The sequence below is a fragment of the Syngnathoides biaculeatus genome, chromosome 6, assembly GCF_019802595.1.
Source record: "Syngnathoides biaculeatus isolate LvHL_M chromosome 6, ASM1980259v1, whole genome shotgun sequence".
NCBI lineage: Eukaryota > Metazoa > Chordata > Actinopteri > Syngnathiformes > Syngnathidae > Syngnathoides > Syngnathoides biaculeatus.
The window spans coordinates 18245988-18268171 of record NC_084645.1 but is presented as its reverse complement, the minus strand read 5'-3'; the positions used below and the strand labels follow the sequence as shown (position 1 = coordinate 18268171).

The following is a 22184-nucleotide window of genomic DNA, read 5'->3' as shown; positions in this document are numbered from 1 at the left end:
GTTTTGCTGGATGGTGAGCCTTTGCTTCAGTCTGAGGTTCAGAGCACTTTGTAGAAGGTTATCCCTGTTACCCCAGTTCTGAAGCCTATGGCACCCAAAAACGTTTTTCTTTTTCATAGTTTGTCTTCACACTTCTAATCAATAATCTTATTATTCTGAAAATATAACTGATCAATATTTGCCTATTGTTGAGAGGTTTGTTTATAACTTACCACAAGGTATTTTCTCAGTTTGGTCTGAGTTATCCAAGTTTGGCCAGCGACAAAACTTTGCTGCACATCAAAGCTGTTGTTTTTTTGTAGTCTATCATGTAAACATGAGTCGCGCTCGGCTGTCACGACACACATTTAATTGGCCCGCAAAGCCCAATGGAAGATGTTTTTTGTGTGGTACCGACTTGAGTCAAACATCACTGTTGTAATCACAATGCATTGGAGCCAGAAGTCCAAAACCAAATTCTAAAAATAGATCGCACAAATATTGATAAATGAAAGTACTGACCAGCATCTAGATTACTGTAACAGAGGACATAAAGAAATGTATGACTGTTACTGGCTCTGCAAAGAAGGTTTCCTGAAAAGTGAACAATTTGCACTTGACATTTTGGGGAATTTTACAATAAAAAAAACACAATGAACCTAATCAAACTGCCTAGTGAAAATCGACCAATAGATTCTAAAACTGTTAATGTGAAAATCACGTTTCTGATTCAGTCACTTGACTTTACATGACAATATTATGAGTAGAAATAATCTCAACACCGCTTCCTGGTAAAACGTCATGAAATGATCTACTGTATAAAGCGTATCTATAGATGGGTTTTATGAAAGCCATTTAGTGACTCGGCCCAAATTGAGTGCTCTTCTACAACGTGTATGTATTTGTGTGCTGCTGCATGCAGCCTTCTGTGTGTGTCTATGGTAATGGCTGGGCAGCAGCGGGAAGCTGGAGAAGAGAATGTCACAGTGCGCTGACATTTCTGTGCAGACCGATAAGGAAGGCAGCCAAATCGTTTCTCCCTATGTTTATTCCTCCTCGCTTAGTTTTCCTCTCCATATTTTGTTGCCCCCATTGTCTTTTACATTCTTTTGACCTTGATCTCTGCTTTTTGACATTTATTTTGAGCTTATTGTAACAACTCAGGTCCTCTTTTTTACAGGCCTCATCCTGTCACCTTTCTTTCCAGAAATGGACTTGCCCGTTTAATTGTTGATATGACGTTCATGTTTTTGGTCAGGTGGGTGGAACTTTCTGGTGGGTGGAATACAAATTGTCTGTAATGATAATGTATGTAATTAAAAGCCAAACATTAGTGAGGCATTACAGATTGATTGTGGATTTTCATAGTTTACATTTTATGTTCTTGTGGCGGCACCATGCAGATCTTTACAATCTCCCTAATCTATAATACAGGACGGAATTGGACATGATGGAGTATACATGAAAATAATAACTCAGGTCGCAGTCTCCATTTAAGGTCTAGAGTAATTTGTGTTTATATTACATGATTAAGGGACATGATTAAGGCAGGTTTGATGGATTTGGTCTTTGCTTCGAGAAACAAACCAGAATTAGCAGATTATTATTTCTTTTTATCAAAATGATGCACAGTCTATTCTAAAATGATGCACAGTATATTCTACCAGATTTTTCCAGATACACTGTCTAATTTTAGGAACTAAACTTGAGCATTGAATGTCCTTGTATTGGAAAATGTCATACTTCACAAATAGTATAGTAGTATGTAATATGTACTGTGCAAATGAAGTTGTCGTTTCAGATTTGCATAGGATACAGTCATTGATACAATATTTTGAAACCAATTTTATCAACGGCTTTGTGTGACAATACAATATACCTCTGTCTAACTGAAGGTTTTGAAGGATATTTTCTTTTATTTTGTGTTTTACAACATTAACATATCGTTATTACTTCCTTATCTATCTGTGTTCACAGAGCAAGGATTTACAGAACGTATTCTGTAGGATAAAAATGAAGATTTAAATTATATCCTTACTACAGTCTAAAAATGGAATGTGAAGCCATGAAATTTCAAGTTTTTCAGGGGGAAATATTACTGAATCACTGTAAAGTTTCAGTCTTTCTTTTAAATTAGCTGACGCTTAGCAAAGTTTCTGTTTTTCTTTTTTTTTTTTTTTTTTTTTCCTCAAGCAGTGGTGCCTCCTCTGAAGACCTATGGTGCACCCCAGGGGAGGCAGAGCTTATATATTCAACACTGCTGGTCTTTACAGTAGCATTGTCTGTGGTGTGGTGTGTGGGGGATTGAGTTACAGAATTACCATACCAAATACCGCATTGATACTGCTACTCGAAGACCTTTATGCAATACTACTCGGATTTGAGGCAGGTTGAGAGTTTGTTAGTGTGGCAACAATACTCAAGCTTGAAATCAATTGTTAGAGATGGAAAATCTTTTAACAGAAACAAGCTGGCAGGCAATTTGTTGCATGATGGTTTCTGATTGTCACATTATGGTTTCTGCCTCTTTACTTCTCTTTTGACTCTCCTCCCTCTGTTAGTCAGAGTGCAGTCTCTCCAACACTATACCAGGTGACCCTCCATCCCCCTGGGCCCATCAGCAGCTTGTCACAGTGAGAAAGCCGGGCAATTTCGTGTCCAAGCCATGGACTGAGACTGATGCCCAATTATCTCAGCGGCATTGTTGTTACAATAAATTATTGTTTTTCTTCCTTCATTTTTCTTCCCTCCCTTCCCACCAATGAATGTGTTGGTCTCATTTGATTCAGTGATGGCCCATCTGGTCAGTCTATATTTCCATCTAATTACTCGGAGCCTCACATCTTGTCTCAGTAAGATGAAGTGTATTAAAAGGAAATGTATTCATTGATATCCGCCTGACAAATTTCAAATTAAATCTGGTAATGTTGAATGGTGAGGGAGGCAATGTGCAGTGTGAAAATGCGCATGTGCTGAACAACTGTTACGGCAGTGCAAATTCCAATTCAGTAAAAGACTCTTTGAGTATTTACAGATTTGTATGCATCGGTTCTCTTTTCACCAGTAAAGCATCATTGATTTTCCCAACTCATCTTAACCAAGCTATCTTCTCTTAAATTACCATAGGGAGGGATATCCATTACAACTCTAAGAGGACAAATGTGTCCTAAATGGGCTTTTTTTTCAATAGACTTTTGAAGTGAATGTATGCAAAGAAGAAAATGATTTCTTTGAATACCTGTTTGAGGTTTGGAGTATATCATTTTGCTCCAGCTCTGTGTTGTTGCTTCCATCATTCCAGAGCTAAATAGAGTCAACATTCACCTCTCCATCTCCTGTGGTTTTTTCCCCACTCTTTCTCCTTGCTGTGTATGAATATTATGCATATTTTTTAAATCAGAGCTAGAGAATAGCCCAAAGTCTGAATGGATTATACCAAATATAGTATAGCATGGATTGAAAATTCAAGGTGTAACAATGGCTCAAGACTTGGATCCCTGGTGGCTGTTCCACTGCTTGAGTGCTGCTAATCTTTTAAAAGGTTTCCATTCTCCTTTGCCCCTGCACAAAGTCTCATATCAACTTGGCCTTGATTATCTGTCCCTTGCTTTGATTCTGCAGGGGCTTGTGACTCTCACTGAGCCTGCCTCTCAAAGCCCCAAAAGTTCCATCAGACAAACCAATCTTGCCACATCGCTTCATTTCCCCTCATTCACTTTAACTTGAAAAGGCAGCCATTATTGCTTTCATAAAAAAAAATAATAATAATAATCATAAAATAAAAAAATAACCTTGTTCTCATAGTTGGTTAGTCTGTACATTGCATTCATGCAGGCTGTTTAAGAACATATGGCCACCTGTAGTTTATTAACGTTATCTCAAAGCTTAATAAGGGAATTTTGTGAAATTGTGTATACACTATTAATAATTCCACAATTCTGTAGTGTAAAGAATAACCCTGCTTACAAGCACAAACCCCCACTAAAGATTCCTCCTACACAGCAGGGAATAGCCATTATTTAACACACTGGACATGTTATAAAGTGTTAATGCCCAAAAGTATTCACAACTCAGCCAATGAAAGGGTGATTTTTATTTGATTCATGGAAATCTTCTGGCTGGAAATGAGTTAACGTGAAAAAGGTATGATGGGGATATTAATGAATAATATTCACTTAAAAAATATATATCCTTGACAATTCCTAGGAAGCACATTTTTCAAAAGAATCTTGAGTTCAAGGTAAAACATTCTAATCACACACAGTACATATGATTGGAAAAACTCCATTCATCAAATTAAAATTTGCCAACATTTTCAAGTGACTCTCACCCAGGTGCCATAACAGCAACTCATCTGCCACGACCAAAGTTTAAACCAGAGAAACAACTTTGACAATGTTTTGCCAGAGAGCCATCAAAATAGGCACAAAGAGAAAGAGACATAACTCTCCCATAAGGCGTGACACCCAGCCATTTTTGTCTTCTGCCTCTTGTACTATTCTTTTCGAAATTCTTTTTCCTGCTTCAACCAAATCTGCCTCCGTGCTCCCACTCCCACCACTCCCAAAGAGGAACTGATCTACGAGGATAAATCACACAATGCAATGCTTGCTAAGAGGACAACACCAGTGCCGAATAAGGTTGGGCAATGCTTGCTAAGAGGACAACACCAGTGCCTAATAATGTTGGGGAAATTACGAGCTTCACACGAAGTCCCAACGTTGCTCCTCTCGCGCTGAGGGAATGCATTATTCTTGCTAGCCCAGCAGCCACACATAATGCCCTGCTTTCCATTTTCGTATGTCTAATGTTCTTTATTCATTTTATCATTGGTGTTCTTTTATTTTTAGTAATAATAGCTGTAACTGTGTTTCAATGTCGGTATCAAATTCCATATAAAATTTTACTGCTTGTCATGCTGTGTGTCTCTCTGAGTTTATTAAGTACAGCCACTGTTCATAGAGAACTTTCGGATACACTGTGGTTGCTACACTATATCATATGTGTAGCACTCTTTACGATTCTGAGATGGATTAAAAAAAAAGGTTTCTCCTCACTTTACCTTAATCTACAGATATACAAAAAGTCCCGCATTGCCCTACAAGACTAGGCTAATTTCCCCATCTATCCATCTGTTTTCTGAGCCGGTTATGCTCACAAGGGTCACGGGAGTGCTGGAGTCTATCCCAACTATTTTCAGGCAGGAGGCGGGGTATACCTTGAACTGGTTGCCAGCCAATCACATGGCATATAGAAACAAACAACCATTCACACTCATGTTCACACCCACAGGCAATTTAAAATCCTCAATTAACCTATTATGCATGTTTTGGGGATGTTGGAGGAAACAAGAATGCGAGGATAAAACCTGCACAGGGAGAATATGAAAACTCCACACAGGGGAAGCCGGGATTTGTACCCTGGTCCTCAGAACTGTGAGACAGACACTCTAATCAGTCGTCCACCGTGCCGTCAAGTTAATTTATAATGCTGTCATTTGAAATTGCACCAACCTAGAAGTGGAAAGCAAACATTCAGCTGCCCAAATAAACAGTTTTAATTCAACCTATAAACAGTACAATATATGCTACATATTTTTTGTACTACCAAGCTGTGAAATATTGTGTCCCCAACACCAAACCCTTCACCACAAGAACTCATGACTGCACACCCTTGTACACACAAATGCAATAGAATTGACAAGATGCATAATAATGTATGGTCATAAATATGTCCAATTTCTGAATCTAAATAATTGCATCATCATTATATGGCCATTCTCCCAAATGTGAATAACTTTGTTCTTTAAGTGTCTTTTAATGGTGTTTTTTACCTTGACACTGGAAATTGTGGAGCCAACCAGTAACTGGTTATGAAATATTTTTGAGACTTGGTGGTGGAACCCCAAAATACGTCCAGTCATCCAAGGAAAGAGATTAGCAAAGAAGAAGTGCAACACGGAGAGGACTGAGGAGAGGAGAAGGAATACGGTGAGATGTGACAGGCAAACGAAGTGGTGGCGAAGGCTAAACAAGAAGCATATGACGACATGTACACCAAGTTGGATACAAAAGAGGGAGAAAAGGATCTCTACAGATTGGCCAGACAGAGGGATAGAGATGGGAAGGATGTGCAGCAAGTAAAGGTGATCAAGGACAGCGATGGAAATATGTTGACTGGTGCCAGTAGTGTGCTATGTAGATGGAAAGAGTACTTTGAGAAGTTAATGAATGAAGAGAATGGGAGAGAAGGTAGAGTTGAAGAGGCAAGCGTGAGTGAACAGGAATTGGCAATGATTAGTAAGTGGCGGTATGGAAGCAATTTGAAGAGGTGGCTGTGGTGTTTTTGACCAATTTATTCAATAGAATACTAGCAGGAGAGAAGATACCAAAAGAATGGCGGAAAAGTGTGCTCGTCCCCTTTTTTAAGAACAAAGGCGATGTTCAGAGCTGTGGAAACTATAGAGGGGGAAAAAAGTACAGAGAAGGACAGAAGGAGCTACATTGTTTCTTTGTAGACCTACGGAAAGCCTATGACAGAGTACCAAGGAAAGGCAGTTGGGCCTGATGACATACCTGTGGAGTTATGGAAGCAATTTGGAGAGGTGGCGGTGGAGTTTTTGACCAACTTATTCAACAGAATACTAGCGGGTGAGAAGATGCCTGAAGAATGGAAGAAAAGTCTGCTAGTTCCCATTTTTAAGAACAAAGGTGATGTGCAGAGCTGTGTGAAGTAAAGAGGAACAATGTTGATGAACCACACAATTTATGGGAAAGAGTTGTAGTGGCTAGACTCAGGACATAAGTACAGTATCTGCAAGCAACAGTATGGTTTCATGCCTAGAAAAACTACCACAGATGCATTATTTGACCTGAGGATGCTAGTGGAAAAGTGTACAGAAGGTCAGAAGAAGCTGATGTGTCTTTGTGGATCTAGAGAAAGCCTCTTCCAAAGTACCAAGAGAGGAACTGTGGTACTGCGTGTGCAAGTCTGGTGTGGCAGAGAAAAATGTTAGAATAGTACAGGACATGTATGAGGGGAGAAGAACAGCGGTGAGGTGTGCCCTTGGTGTGTCAGAAGAATTTAAGGTGGAGGTGGGACTGCATCAGTGATCCGCGCTGAGCCCCTTCCTGTTTGCGGTAGTAATGGATGGGCTGTAAAATGAGGTTAGACTGAAATCCCCTTGAATCATGATGTATGCAGATGATGTTGTGATATGCAGTGAAAGCAGGGAGCATGCAGAGGAACAATTAGAAAGATGGAGACACGCACTGTAAAGGAGAGGAATGAAGATTAGCCAAAGTAAAACAGAATATATGTGCAATAATGTGAGGGACGGAGGAGGAGAAGTAAAGCTCCAGGGAAAAGAGATAGTGAAGGTGGATGACTTCAAATACTTGGAGTCAACAATACAGAGCAATGGAGAATGTGGTAAAGAAGTGAAGAAACTGGTCCAAGCAGGGTGGAACAGTTGGCGGAAGGTGTCTGGGGTTCTATGTGACAGAAGAGTCTCCACTAGGATGAAGGGCAAAGTTTATAAAACATTAGTGAGGCCGGCCATGATGTACGGATTAGAGACGGTGGCACTAAAGAAACAACGGGAAGCAGAACAGGAGGTAGCAGAAATGAAGATGTTGAGGTTCTCGCTTGGAGTGAGCAGGTTGCATAGGATTCGAAATGAGCTCATTAGAGGGACACCCAAAATTGGATGTTTTGGAGATAAGGTGAGAGAGAGCAGACTTCGATGGTTTGGACATGTTCAGACGCGAGAGAATGAGTAAATTGGTAGAAGGGTGCTGAGGATGGAGCTGCCAGGCAAAAGAGCGAGAGGAAGACAAAAGAAAAGGTTGATGGATGTTGTGAGGGACTACATGAGGACAGTGGGTGTTGGAGAAGAAGATGCACGAGATAGGCTTAGATGGAAAAAGATGACACACTGTGGCGACCCCTAATTGGACAAGCCGAAAGAAAAAGAAGAATTCCTGTAACAGTGACAACAAAATTCTAGTCGACTCTTTTGCAGGGTGTGACTAAGTAATACAACTAGACACAAGCATAATTGGAAAGGATTACGCTATTTACATGTAAAATGGGCTACTACTCATGAAAAATTTACATTATGAAATGACTTCCGTAACGGATTAATTTTGTAAGTAGAGGTACCACTGTATTGTGCAAAGTTTTTTTTTTTTTTTTTAAACAATTTTCACGTCGGTGGCAAGATGGATGACGAGTTTGTATATTTGTCTCACAGTTCTCAGGACTTGGATTCAAATCTGGCCTCTCCTTTTTAAAGTTTGCTTGTTTTCTCTGTGCCCATGTGGGTTTTCTCCGGGTACTAAGTTTTCCTCCCACATCCCACATACATGCATGGTGGGTAGACTCAAGGCTCTAAATTGCTTGTAGGTGTAAAGGGTTGATTAGTCTAAATAGTTGATTTTATGTGCCATGCGATTGGCTGTCATCCAGTTTAAGTCGTAACCCTCCTCTCACACTGAGTAAGCTGAGATAGGCTGTAGCACGCCCGCAAACCTAATGAAGATAAGGGAGTAAGAAAATAGATGAATATTTTCAAGTACCATAATTTCTCGTGTATAATGCGGACCCGTGTATAATACGTCGCCAATGTTGACCCAAAAAAGACTGAAAATTATATGGAATTGTCAAGACACTTAAAGTTGTTCTGTTTTAAATCATAGCTTTAAATTACCTATGCGTGCTTACTGAATGTTGGGCCATTTTAGATAAGCTTTAGAATTGTCTCACAAACATGCCTACCGAGAACCGTGACTTCTTCCAGGACCGTCCATTCAGCCATTAAGTAACTGATTTGTGCAAGAGGTGCAGATGGAAATATGAACTAAAGAGACACTCTCCTTCATCAAGGCTGTCTGTCACTCTCCTTCCTCACCGTCTATTATTTAATTCCAAATTATTTCAGCATCCTGCTGTGTTTGAGTGAAGTAGCACTGCAGAGTAGTCTCTCAGTATTCTGTCCATTCTCTGTCAGTCTTCCACAGTTTTCCCGTCTTTTTTAACTTTTCCACTCATCGTCACACAGCATTCCTGGGGTTCTGCACCGAGAATACATCAGCAGCTAAGACCTAAAACGTCATGATTGAGTATTGATTTAGAATTTTCAGACAAGCACTGATGACAAGTTTCACAGATGGGGACAAAGCACCAGCCTACTCTTTACTATCTCATGTTTTACTCATGGAGAGAGGATATGAGTTTAAAAAAATATATAGTATTAGAATGACATTAGTGTGATGACTAAGGCAGTAACCTATCTAATTACATCGTGCAACGTGTGGCATCATATCATTATATCACAACCTACCATCCATATTTTCGGGATGTGAGAGGAAACCTGGGATTTGAACTCCAGTCCTTACAACTCTGAGGCAAATGCTCTAACTAGTCATCCACCGTGTCACATTCTTTGTGTTGTGATTAGTGAAAAAAACATTTATCACTCCAAAATATTTTGTGACTGATCAAGATTGTATGACTTGAGTGATAATTTACTAATCCCAATCGATGACTTGATTCCACTTGACTTGCTATGACAAATAGTAAATTTACCCAATCTGGACATGGGCTTCCTCGGAACAGTAATGGTATGACTAGTATGTTTATGTAACATTGGTGTTACAATATCGACATCTTTTTTTCTGTCAGTATTAACAGTTTCAGAAACCACTCTGTCCATGTGATCATCAGAGATTTATGTCCAGTTACACTTAGTGACCTTTGTTTCTCAGTTCTACTCATGGTTAACAATCTAAGATGTGAGCAAACCTATTTGTTGCAACAAATATGGCCAATCTCTGGGCTGTGAGACTAAAGCGTCCATCCGCCGTCACTGTCAGCTAGATCCTCTTCAGCCTGCTTGTCCATTCGTGTAAGCCTGCCATATTTCTAGCATTAAACTTGAGCCAGACACCCCTTCACGCTTTTTGTGAGAAACCTGTACAGCAGTGTGCTTTTGTTTACTTGGCTTATTTGTGGACGTTTCCCTCAGTCCGTTACATCCCTTTCCCGAGAGTATTTCTTTTTTAGCCAGGTTATTTGACAGAAAAAAACCTTGTTTTCCAACAAAGTCATGTTTTATGGCTGCTGGCCTGTCTCTTCTAATACCATCCCAGTCTAAGAAAATCTAACGTTATACTGAATTGTTTTCTACTTCATCCTGCTGAATCCTGGATCAACATTAGGTGCAGCTTCACTGTCAAATGAGATCATACAGTACAATTGAAGAATTTTTTTATATTTCTTTTTGACATAAACTATCTGGATCTTTCAGAGTGTTTTGTATTTACAGCTCTGGAAAAAAAAAGTTTGAAAAAAAAAACATTAACTGGTCTATGTTTACCCATTTTTAATTTTCTGCAAATGTTCTAAATGACAGTATCTGGTATTTTGGTTTTATGATGTCTGTAGGTTGTACTTTTAGTTTATATTCATTTATTTATTTCTACATTTTTGTATACAAACAGAGAGATAAAGAAAGAAAAGAAAATTTAAAAAAGAAAAAATAAAAAATAAATAATTTACATTCATTAACAGTGGGATAATAATACCTTTATAAATGACGGAATAGGAGGGTTTCTCTCATCTCCAATTATCTAATCTAGTAGGTCAACCTAAACCAAGTTCATACCTGTTAGTAAAAATACCTTAAAGGGAAAACGAGTAGTAATGAAAAAAAGAAGAAAAATTATACCACCTCTAAACACCTTACAACAAATATTCCAAAAACAATGTACAATGATTTATATATTAGCTTCAAGTAAACATTTTTTTTTTAGGTTTCAAATTTCCTTGGTATCAGAACCCTTGGGTGATACCTGTTCTGACAACAAGACAAGACGTTTATACTCATTTATACACAAAAACAGAAACTGTAGATAAAGTTTTTGACGTTTAAGTCCAGCTCACAAAAAATGGGAGCAAAAACAAGCCCATCTTGCACAAACTTAGCTTTATACGATTTATTTAGAATCTCACAGCTTTTCACATCAGAAATAAATAAATAAATAAATAAATAAATAAATAGATAGATAACCCTCAGCAATGTGGGCTTTCTGTAATGTCACAAGATGTAGCATGCTCCTTCTGACGCCCCATGTTGGTGAAGGAGGAGCATTGGCAAACAACAGGCTTGATAAGAGCATAATGGAAGGTTCTAGTAAAGGTCCAGCAACCAGGCAAGGCTCCTTGTTGGATTAACAGAAAACACTCAGTGGTTAGCTTCTCAAGATGATTCAAAGAGCAGTCTGGATTGCTATTGCCAGTAGTGTAAATTCATAAAGTAACTTGCAAAATAACATGTTAGTCCTTAAACTAAGAAAACTGTAATCTAGTGTGTATCATTTGGAAAGGTTTCCTTCAAAATAACAAATCTTTAGCTCTGAATCGGTTTATGAAATTATTAGAACTTTGCTATCACGAAATTGCCTGGAAGCGGAACCGGAACTGCTGCAGCGTTTTGTCACTTCTGAATCTTTGGTAAATGACCAATGTGCACCCAGTATCAGGCAGCACCGTTGCAGGCAGGGGATGTATTGTTCTGAAATTAAATGAATGTACTGTCAATCATGAGTGATTCGTTTGTCAAACTTCTTTATTTGCGATCCACTATTGAGTGACATACTACTCTGTACAGCATGAACTGTCCTGCCAAACATGACTCCTTCGGAATTACACTATGAACCAGTACGTGAGTAACACAACGTCCAATGTACTGTGCAGTGAATGTACTCATAACTTGTTTTAATGGTACATCCTCACGAGGATAACTTTCACTCGCATCTACTTATCCATGGTAAGAGCTAATGCTGAGTCAGTTAAGCACATGAAAACATCCATCCATCCATTGATCCATTTTGTGAGCCACTTATGCTCATCAGGGTTGTGGGAGTGCTGGAGCCAATCCCAGCTATCTTCAGGCAGGATGCAGGGTGCACCATGAAATGGTTGCCATCTTATCGCAGGGCACATACGGTGCTGTGAAAAAGTATTTGCCCCACTCTCCTAATTCCTGTTTTTTTGTTTTTTTGTTTTTTTTTTAATCACACACAAAGGCTTCAAATCATCAAACCAATTTTAATATCACACACAGATCACCCCAAGGAAAAAATCCAAACCTTTCTGACCCTCTGTAAAACAGTAATTACCCTGCAGTTAAATCACAATGCCACTGTGACTAACTAAAAAGTTGGGAAAGGTGAGTTCAATTTCAAATGACAGACCCAAACCTGATTCACTTCAACAAAATCTGTCAGAGAATATGAAGTAGGCTACAAGATCTCAAGAACCAATGCATCATGCCACGATTGAAAGAAATTCAAGAAGAAATGAGGAAAAAGTAATTGAAATCCATCAGTCTGGAAAAGGTTAAAGCCAGTTACATTAAAAACTGGACTGCGCACTCTGCATTCATCATTGGTTCCGCCATGGTCAACAGGCTCTGACTTCTGGTCAGGGCAAAAATTATGGTTAACATACACACATTGTTATGGAAAACGATGAGATAAATATATAATAATTAATTATGAAGGTTAACCTGAAACACACCTACCAGTGAACAGTTACTTCTTTGCGACTGCCTGCACAGTTTTGACAGCCAACAGTGCAACAAAAAAACGAAACATACGTATTCCAATTAAATTCAATGTTCATATGTTTCACGGTGTACAATTGTAAGGATTTCAAACGATGTCAACTTTCACGTGAAATAGTACCCAAAGCAATGTTTAGCCCTGACGGGAGTTGACCACGTGAACGGTCCAGTTTTTAATTCTATGTCATTGGTTATGGCCATTCCCAAGGCTTTGGGGCTGCAGTGAACCATTGTCAAAGCCATTATCTACAAATGGAGAAAATTGGGAACAGTAGCAAATCATCCCAGGAGTGGACGACTAACTAAAATTACTCCAAAAGGAGGTCACAATAGAACCTCGAACAACATCTGAAGACCTGGAGGACTTCCTGGCCTTAGTTTAGTCAGTGTTCATGACTCTACCATAAGAAAGACACTGGCCAAAAATGGCATCCATGGGAGAGATCCCAGGCGACAAAGCCCTGCTGTCAGCAAAGAATACAAATACTTGTCTCACATTTGCCAAAAAAAACATGTTGATGATTAATTCTCAAGACTTTTGGAGAAATATTTTGTGGACTGCTGAGTCAAAAATTGAACTTTTTGAAAGTTGTGCAGCCTGTTACATCTGGCATAAAAATGACAAAGCACAGTACGTACACGCATGCATGTTCATGACATTAAAAAGGATTCTTTTTCTGTAGTAGTATAGTTTGAATCCATGTTTTTGCTCTCCATGGTCTTCTTGTCTTTAGCCTCTTTACAGTTAGCAAGCTCTCTTGCACTGATTGGCTTCATTTTCAGGGTGAGAGCCAGTGAATGTCTACTAATAGGTTTTCCATTTTATTAACTGAGCTGCTAGTACAGAATTAGAAGGATTTTCTGTAGGTAATTAATTGAAGTGTCCTTTTAAAGGGGAAGTATCTTTTGTCTTGATTTAGAGAGCAGAGTCATTAATTAGAGCTGCAGTGGTGGGAGAACACGGGAGATTCAGAGCATTCCCTTCAGTGTTATTTGGACCGTTTTGACAATTACAGAGAAGATTATCCTTATTAAAGAGGACTCACTCCATGGCACATTATTTTGACTTGTAGCTAGTCAAGCAAAATAAATAAATAAAAATGTGTGTTTGTGTGTGTGTATAACATATATGCACGGTGGGCAATAGTTAGCACATCAGCCTCTGTTCTGAGGACTGAGGTTCCAATCTCGGACTTGTGTGTGTTCTCCCTGTGCCTGCATGGGTCTCTATGGGTACTCTCACCTCCCACTCGATGATAACTCGGATAAACTCCAGCACGCGGGGACCCTAGTGAGGATAAGTGCTACATACAATGGATGGAGCGATGGATGAATCAGTTTGCTAGAGTAATGTGGACATTACAGCAGTATGTCTGGCCACACAGCCACCTGGAACTGTCCCCTTAAAATGCCACACTTTTAAACAAATGTGTTTGAAAATGTAATGCCTCAAAAAAATGCATTAGAAAACAGCTGACAAATGCTCAACTCTGCAAATTGTCAAGAAAAATATGGCCAAAATGTATACTTTTATCAGCAAAATTATTTTCAGTCATTCCCCATGCCGCTTCACAAATTTTAATCAGAGAACTTTATTTTGAGGAATGTATTTATTGACTGTTTAAATTGCAACTTACTGTTTTAGAATTTTTTTTTTCCTTCAGCCATCTGTTAGTATGTTTAACACTGCACGTCATTCCGCATATACCATATTCATCATCATGATTTATCACAAAATGCACATTCAGAATCCCCCGCAGCAAACTGAAAGACCTTATAAGGACATCCCACACTCATTATGCTATATTTTGCTCTGAAAGCTTATTTCAGGTGAAGTGAAATTGCGTAGACTTTTTGGGTGGGAACTGGAAGTGGGTGGCGGGTATCTGATAGCCACAGTTTATGACAATACACAATCATTAAAGGATGTCCTTTTAGGTCAAGAGAACCCCCAGTATACTGTGGGTTGGGGTGACCTGATTTTTCAGGCTTTCATTCACTCCGCCAGATCACAAATTGCAGGGAAATTGCAGATGTGACCAGATGCGCCGAGTTCGAGGGAAAGAAATAAATGGCTCAAGAGTATCAGTAGATGGGAATTTCCAACCAGAGGTGAAATGAATGAGCAAGGCTGGTCATCATTCAAAGATGAATCCGTCATACTGTATGATATTCTTTTTATATGTTTGAATAAAAGTCATTAGAAATGATTATTGAAAATAGAAAGCACCATGGTGAACTCGTGGTTGGCAATGAATCCCTCACAGGTTAGATTTTCAGGGTCTAAAACTCAACTCCAGGTTCTTCTGCGGCGTTAGCTTGTTCTCCTTGTGCTTGTATGGGTTTTTTCCCGGTGTGCTGAGTTCCCGCACGTACGTTAGGTTGCCCAAAAAGTCCAAATTGATGTGGGAATGATTGTGCAAACGTGCGCTGCGACTGGGTAGGGACCATTTCAGGCTGGATCACGCCTCACTCGCCTTTGATAAGCTTGAGCTCAATCATGATCCTTATGAAGACCAACGGATAGAAATTGGATGGATGGGTGGATGCACGAAAAATATCAAATATATGCAATCTAGATGGTATATGACAGGTTACCTCAAAAGAACAAATGCCTTACTTTCTTATAGCTTCATTTCTGTTATCCAACTGTCTGTCTACAAATGTGTCTTGTCTTTATTTGTTGAGTTGAGATCCAGGTAAGATTAACTCAGAATTGTAACAAGATTTATACTCAGAAATATGGATATATAAAAACACAAATACATTAAAGGTTGGATTCACTCATGGGCTAACTTACTGTAAACAGTGCTGTTAGCCTACTTTAAAACAATTGCGTAACAATGAAGTCAGCACTGATTGTGGTCCAGTTGCTAAAATAAGTAGAAACTAAGTTGAGCATCCATCCATCCATTTTCTTTTGCCGCTTATCCTCACGAGGGTCGCGGGGAGTGCTGGAGCCTATTCCAGCTGTCAACGGCCAGGAGGCGGGGTACACCCTGAACTGGTTGCCAGCCAATCACAGGGTAGATGGAGACAAACAGCCGCACTCACAATCACACCTAGAGGCTATTTTGAGTGTCCAGTTAATGTTGCATGTTTTTGGGATGTGGGAGGAAACCAGAATGCCCTGAGGAAACCCACGCAGGCACAGGGAGAACATGCAAACTCTACACTGGCAGGTCCGGGATTGAACCCGGGACCTCAGAACTGTGAGGCCAACGCTTTACCAGCTGACCCACCGTGCCGCCTAAGTTGAACATATACAAGCATTTTTTTTTTTGTAAATATCTAGTGTATAGAACACTGTAAATGAGAAAAAAATCAATGTCCACTTTAACCAGGGCCCGTCAAAATTTTCGTGTCAGTTTTAGCATTTAATGAATGTCTATTCTTTTGCTGAAACAGAATAACAGTCACCAATGCACTTTTGTTTGTTTTGTTCTTAAACTTCGTAATTCATACACCGAATTATTTTCAGGAAACCCTTGACTAGTAGCTTAATCGGGGGCATTCTAATAATTTATAAAAGCTTGAATTCAAACGTTTCAATCATGTTCATATAATCAAAAATGAAAATGCCAAACATGTTTTAAATCATTTCCTGGAAGCGTTCCCACTCAACAAGCATATTGGACAACTAAAGCCATCACTGGCAAAGATTAAAAATCACTCCTTATTGGTTTACATCAATTTACCAGTTATTTCAAACCAAAATATACCCATTTAACAAATCTCTTCATTCATATTTAACAAAGGTTTCTAATAATACAATATTTCAGTTTACTACAGGAGACCTGTTTAATAGTTGTTGTTTTTTTTTTTTTTCCAATGTTCTCGCTTTCATTTGTGTTTTTAAAACAAGCATCCAACTATCATAGTGGATCACAAACAATGCAGGCCATGACTGACTCTATTAAGATTAATGCATCAGGGAGTAATCGTCCCCACCGGCCAATTATTGTCGCAAATTAATCTAACTTAAATGTTGTTGTTGTTTTTTGGTCTGTGGGAGGATACCGAATCACCTAAGAGCTCTCTCACAAATAAAGGGCCACAAACAATGCACACTCATGCACCACCCACATTGGCATCCTTCCATTGTCTATTTAATTCATCCTGGATCGCAGGGAGGTGGAGCGTCTCCCAGGTAACATTGAGCTGACAAGTGGGACACAAACAAAGTGACGAAGATGAATGAGAACGGAATACGACTTGTAGGTAAAATTGCCATTAGAAGTTTTTTTTTTTTTTTTTTTTAGGCTGTTAATGAACGAGCATAACCTACGAGCATCATTTTCCTAATTTATCCCTTCTGGCATAGTCCAAATATGACCCTGGTACGTGTTGGTTCTTGGAGACCTTGAAATGATGTTTTGATCTTTTATGGTCAATTTGGCAGTCGAATCATGTTGGGTACAATCAGACATGACTGTCTAATTCAGCAAAACATTCAACCACATGCCTGGATTGATCTGTCTCTTTTTTTTTTGTCGAATTATATTAATGGGTCTGGCACAATAATAAAAATCAAGACACATCTTAAGCATGTTTTAAGATGTCACAGCCACCAGGTAATTCGATTTTTTTTTTTTTTTTTTTGCTGATGACGTGCTCTGTGCCTGTTAAAGTTGTCCCTCATTTTATATGCCCCTCTTTGTTCTGTATCACAGTTCAAATTAACAGTTAATCTGTTCTGATTTCATAGTATTGGTGAAAAGAGACAAATAACCTCTAAAACACTGAGACTATCTGGACATACCAGAAGCAAATTCAGTTCTTATGATTCTCACACCTCCACTTCTTTTCCCCATTCAAGGTTGCTTTTTTGTATATTTTTTGCCAAATTACTAAATGTTTTTTTTTTGTCAATCCGCAAACTAAGATACCATTTCATTACCCTTCCTAGATTGTAGGCTTTACATGATCAGAATTTTTAAAGCCGATCAATAGTTTTAAAAAATGATTATATATATAAAAAAATACACACACATTACTGTGCATATTTGTTTTTTAAAAAGTTAGATGCATATTTTCTTTTTGTATGTACAGTATTCCTTTGTAACTGGTATTGTGTCCTGCTGTGTTCTCAGCCAGCATTAATTTCTTTCAATCATAAAACCTTGTTGTTTGGTGTGAAAGTTTATTTGGCAGGTTTAGCTCTAGAAGCTATCACATTTCATGCAACATTACACTCCTACCTGTTCATAAATAAACGTCATACATCCCATGTTTGTTTTGTAGAAGTTAATTTGTTAATTACTGTACATCCATGTACAGTATGAGTGTTTGTGTGTATTTCTACACTTAAGCAAAGTATGCTTGTTTCCTTTGCCGTGTACTATCCATGCTGCCTTCATTTGACTAAGTAGAATTCAATACATAGAAGTAAGTTTCACTGATCTATATTAAAGTGGCTTTTTTTCACTGTCTTTAAATTTTTCTTACAGTGGGTTGCCATTTTAGAATTGACTTCCAAACAGCTTTAGATCCTTTTTTTTTTTTTTTTTTAATGAATTGCATCCCTGTCTGTTTAAGGGATGAATACCAATCTTCTTTTAAACTACTAGGATTTTACAATATTATTACTTACAACTTAAAACCTAACGGAACACACATAAGTGTCTGAAAATATATTACAGTATATATGAGTAAAATATTGGACATTTTATGAATAAGTTATTCAATATGACAAATTAGTTTTGAATTTGTCGGCTTTAAAAGTGATCCACTTTTTTTCCACTGAGTTTGAAAATTTGAAGCTTGACACTAAACTAACCGGGGAAGCTCTTTATAAACATCCACAGATGTGCATTTTTGGAAATAAATCGGTATTCGACGCAACAAATCAACCCACCACTTCCTTGGTAGAGGTAAAAATCTCGTTTTCTGACTAGATATGTGTTGGGCAAATTGTCAAGAACAGTACTGTATTTCACTTCAAGTGATGCTGTGCCCATGTGCAATCCTTCAATCCGAGGTGTATCTCAGCATTATACCATGTGATGAATCATTTTGTCTTCCTTTTCATGTGCCACCTGAGGACAGATTTTCACTCTTTCTCACTCACTTGAATCTGATTAATACAAATTGTTTTTCCCCTCTCACAGTAGAAGTTGTGCAGCGTGTAAAATTAGAGCTAATTTTTACAATCTCACATACGGAGTCTTTTTGGGATGCACTTATGCACATACCCACAAAACACACCCAATTCAAACACATTGTAACATCGCATTTAGCTGTAATGTAGTTTGTTCCCAACTGTTGCTCACATGGAGGCTTTTTACAGTCATCAGCCCCGTCCCCGGTGACACCCACACATCTGCCAGACTGTTGCGTTCTCTCGGCATTCAAAAGAATTAGAAGTGAGCTGGAGGCTAGACAAATGTCCATTGCCACCACACCATAATGTGTAAATTTTATCTTGTCTTTTCATTAAATATATTTTGTTGTCAACAGCCTTTTTTCACTGTGTTGGGACTTCATGAATTACCCCATCATAAAACCATCCAATTAAGTTTAGATGGATTTACTCCTCCCACAGGTTGGACTTGATAAGCACTCAATAGGACCTTAATAATGTCATGTGTGACAAATAACAAATCACACCACCATTCTCATAGAGCATAAAGTACCTCCTCATTTACTGGCTAGGAGCATTCATTTGGGGTGGCTTTATTTGTACAATAGTATGTTGATACTAAAATATGAATATTTCATATATTTTTAAGGGAATTATTGATAGCAAAAACAAAACAATGTATATTATAATATTAAACAGTGGTCCTTAATAGGCAGACTCAGGTCCACAACGAGATTTTTTTTTTTTTTTTTTTTTAACATGGACTAGTGATGACCAATGTTTGAAAATACAGTTACAATCATTAATTAAGCAGGGCACGGTGGGGCGGGTGGTAAAACGTTGGCCTCACAGTTCTGAGGACCCAGGTTCGATCTCGGCCCCGCCTGTGTGGAGTTTGCATGTTCTGCCCATGCCTGTGTGGGTTTTCTCCCACATCCCAAAAACATGCAACATTAATTGGACACTCTAAATTGCCCCTAGGTGTGATTGTGAGTGTGGCTGTTTGTCTATGTGCCCTGAGATTGGCTGGCAACCAGTTCAGGGTGTACCCCGCTTCCTGCCCGTTGACAGCTGGGATAGGCTCCAGCACCCTCATGAGGATAAACGGCAAAAGGAAATGGATGGATGGATTATTAAGCAGAATTGGCAGTCAGGTGGGCGACTAGTTAGCATATCTCTCTCATAGTTCTGAGGACCGGGATTCAAATCCTGGCCCTGCCTGTTTGGAGTTTTCATAGTCTCCTCGTGCCTGTGTGGGTTTTCTCCAGTTATTCTGGTTTCCTCCCACATCCCAAAAAACATGTTTTATTGAAGATTTTAAATTGCTCGTAGGCGTGAATGTGCTTGAAAACGGTTGTTTGTTTATATGTGCCCTGCAATTTGCAGTTCAGGGTGTACCCCACCTCCCTCCTGAAGATACTTGGGGTAGGCTCCAGCAACACCTGTGACCCTACTGAGGATAAGCAGAATGGAAAATAGATGGACCAAGCAACTTGTACGACTGACCGCTTTTCTAGTCATGATGATGGTAAATATGTGGCGGCGGGAAAACCACAACCCAGCTGTGTGCATTGAAATCCCTCTCAAGTGTCACAAGTCAGCCAATCGAATTGTTTATTTGAAGCAGCTTTGTCAAGTATCTGTCAGGACAGAATTGAATTTAATATGATACCATTGAACACGTAACAGTCTACTGTATAATAGCAGTCACCAGCGAATGCCTCTGTTCTGGGCTGAGAACATTATGGGGGAACATCACTGTGGATGCTTCACAACTTTCTGTTGCTATTGGTCTTATTTTTTTTTCATCCGTGATTACGCAGTTGATCTTCAGGAAGCAAATATGTGCCTACTAGTCAGGTGTGAAAGAGCTCATTAGTCCTGACGGAGATGCCCATTTTGTCCTCTGATTGAGTTCAAATGCTTGACTGATTGAGGTGGAATTCAATGTTGTTAAAATTAGTAGAAGATGTTGTTTTTAACATGACAGGGCAGGTTTGTCGTCTCTCAACAATCACACAATTGTGCTCATTGGGTGTCATCACATTGTGCAGTGATCCCCAAAAATCTGGCCAGTGGGTGTCGGGAGAAAAGGGTGACTGGCTTTTTGTTTGGGGGAGACACTGGAAATAAAGAGGTTCAAGGCATTATCCAGCTGTATTCTATTATTAATACCAGCAGTGATCAAGACCAGTTTTGTGATATTACTTTATTAAGAGATGCACCAGAGTGAACATATCATAATTCCCTGAATGTGTTCCCTGAGACAACATATTTCGCTTTGTTTGAATTTGTAATTTGCTGCCATTTAGCATGTCTGTGTTACCTGTGTGTGTGTGTCTGTGCGAGATCGTGTCATCGCTCATGGTCGACTTTCCGGCTGTGAAGTGGAACACAGGTAATGAAAGATATGGCACTGCGTAATTAGTTCGTAGAGGAAGGATTATCGGTTTACTGAAACATTAATGGTTCACCTTGAAGTGCAAATGGAAAGAGGATAAAAGCCTTCCCTGGCCTGCCCTCGCTTTCCTTTAGCCGGACTAAGAAACTTTCCTCTTATCCACACTTGGCAAATATTCCAACATTTCTCATTTTGATAGTTAAGCTTAATCGCCATTTAAAGTACACATTTGGAATGGAACTCTGCTGTTAACTTGTTTGCATCCTGAGAAGCAAACATTTGAAAAGAGATCTCAAAGTAGTTCTGTTCTGAAAACAATACCTTCAGCATTTCGCACATCTTCCGTCTGAGCAGTCATCCGTAAAAATTGAGGCCATGTCTTCTGCCACACATTTTAACATCAAAAGAATAACAAAAACTTCAACACTAATACAATGTTTTGCCTTTGAATCGTACATCTACAGCACCCCTTGTGTTGTTGTGTTTGAGTCACATTATTTAAGTGTATACATTCCACCATGAACAACAAAAACATTGATATTGTGCACATTGTTCTAACCAGTCGTCCACCAATTCACTCCTATGAAAGTAATACATAAAGATAAATAATTTATTTGTTTTTAATCGTATAAAGCACATTGAAATACCACGTGTATGAAACGTGCAATAGCAATAAATTAGCCTTGCTTTTGTTTTGACATGTTGGGCTACATCGCCTAATGACAGAAGTCAACTTCACAAGAGCCCTTGTGCTTGCATTGTGATTGTCGTGTGACCAATACTTTGATAGCGACCAGTGATAGTAGATTTTAACAAACCATCATCATGGTCTCAAACATGAGGTACACCTGCACAATCTAATTCCATTTAGAAGTTATCCCTATATAATTGAGTTAATGCTCATCTTTGGCTGAATTTTTCTTCAAATTGCATTGTTTGTCTTTGGGTTGTATTCAGATATCTAATATTTGGTTTCCTTGAAAAGCATTCAAATGTTTTATTATTTTTAGCTCATTTTACTCAAATGCAGACTATCACGACCGTCAGCTTGCTTAATGCTTACTTTATTATTTGATCTGTTAAATACTAGTTTA

At 38.8% G+C, this 22184-nt stretch overlaps 1 protein-coding gene across 1 annotated transcript in view; it reads left to right on the top strand.

The window, feature by feature from the left end:
- The window catches only part of cdh13 (cadherin 13, H-cadherin (heart)), a 289553-nt gene that overhangs the window by 161530 nt on the left and 105839 nt on the right, over positions 1 to 22184 (top strand). The window lies entirely within an intron of this gene.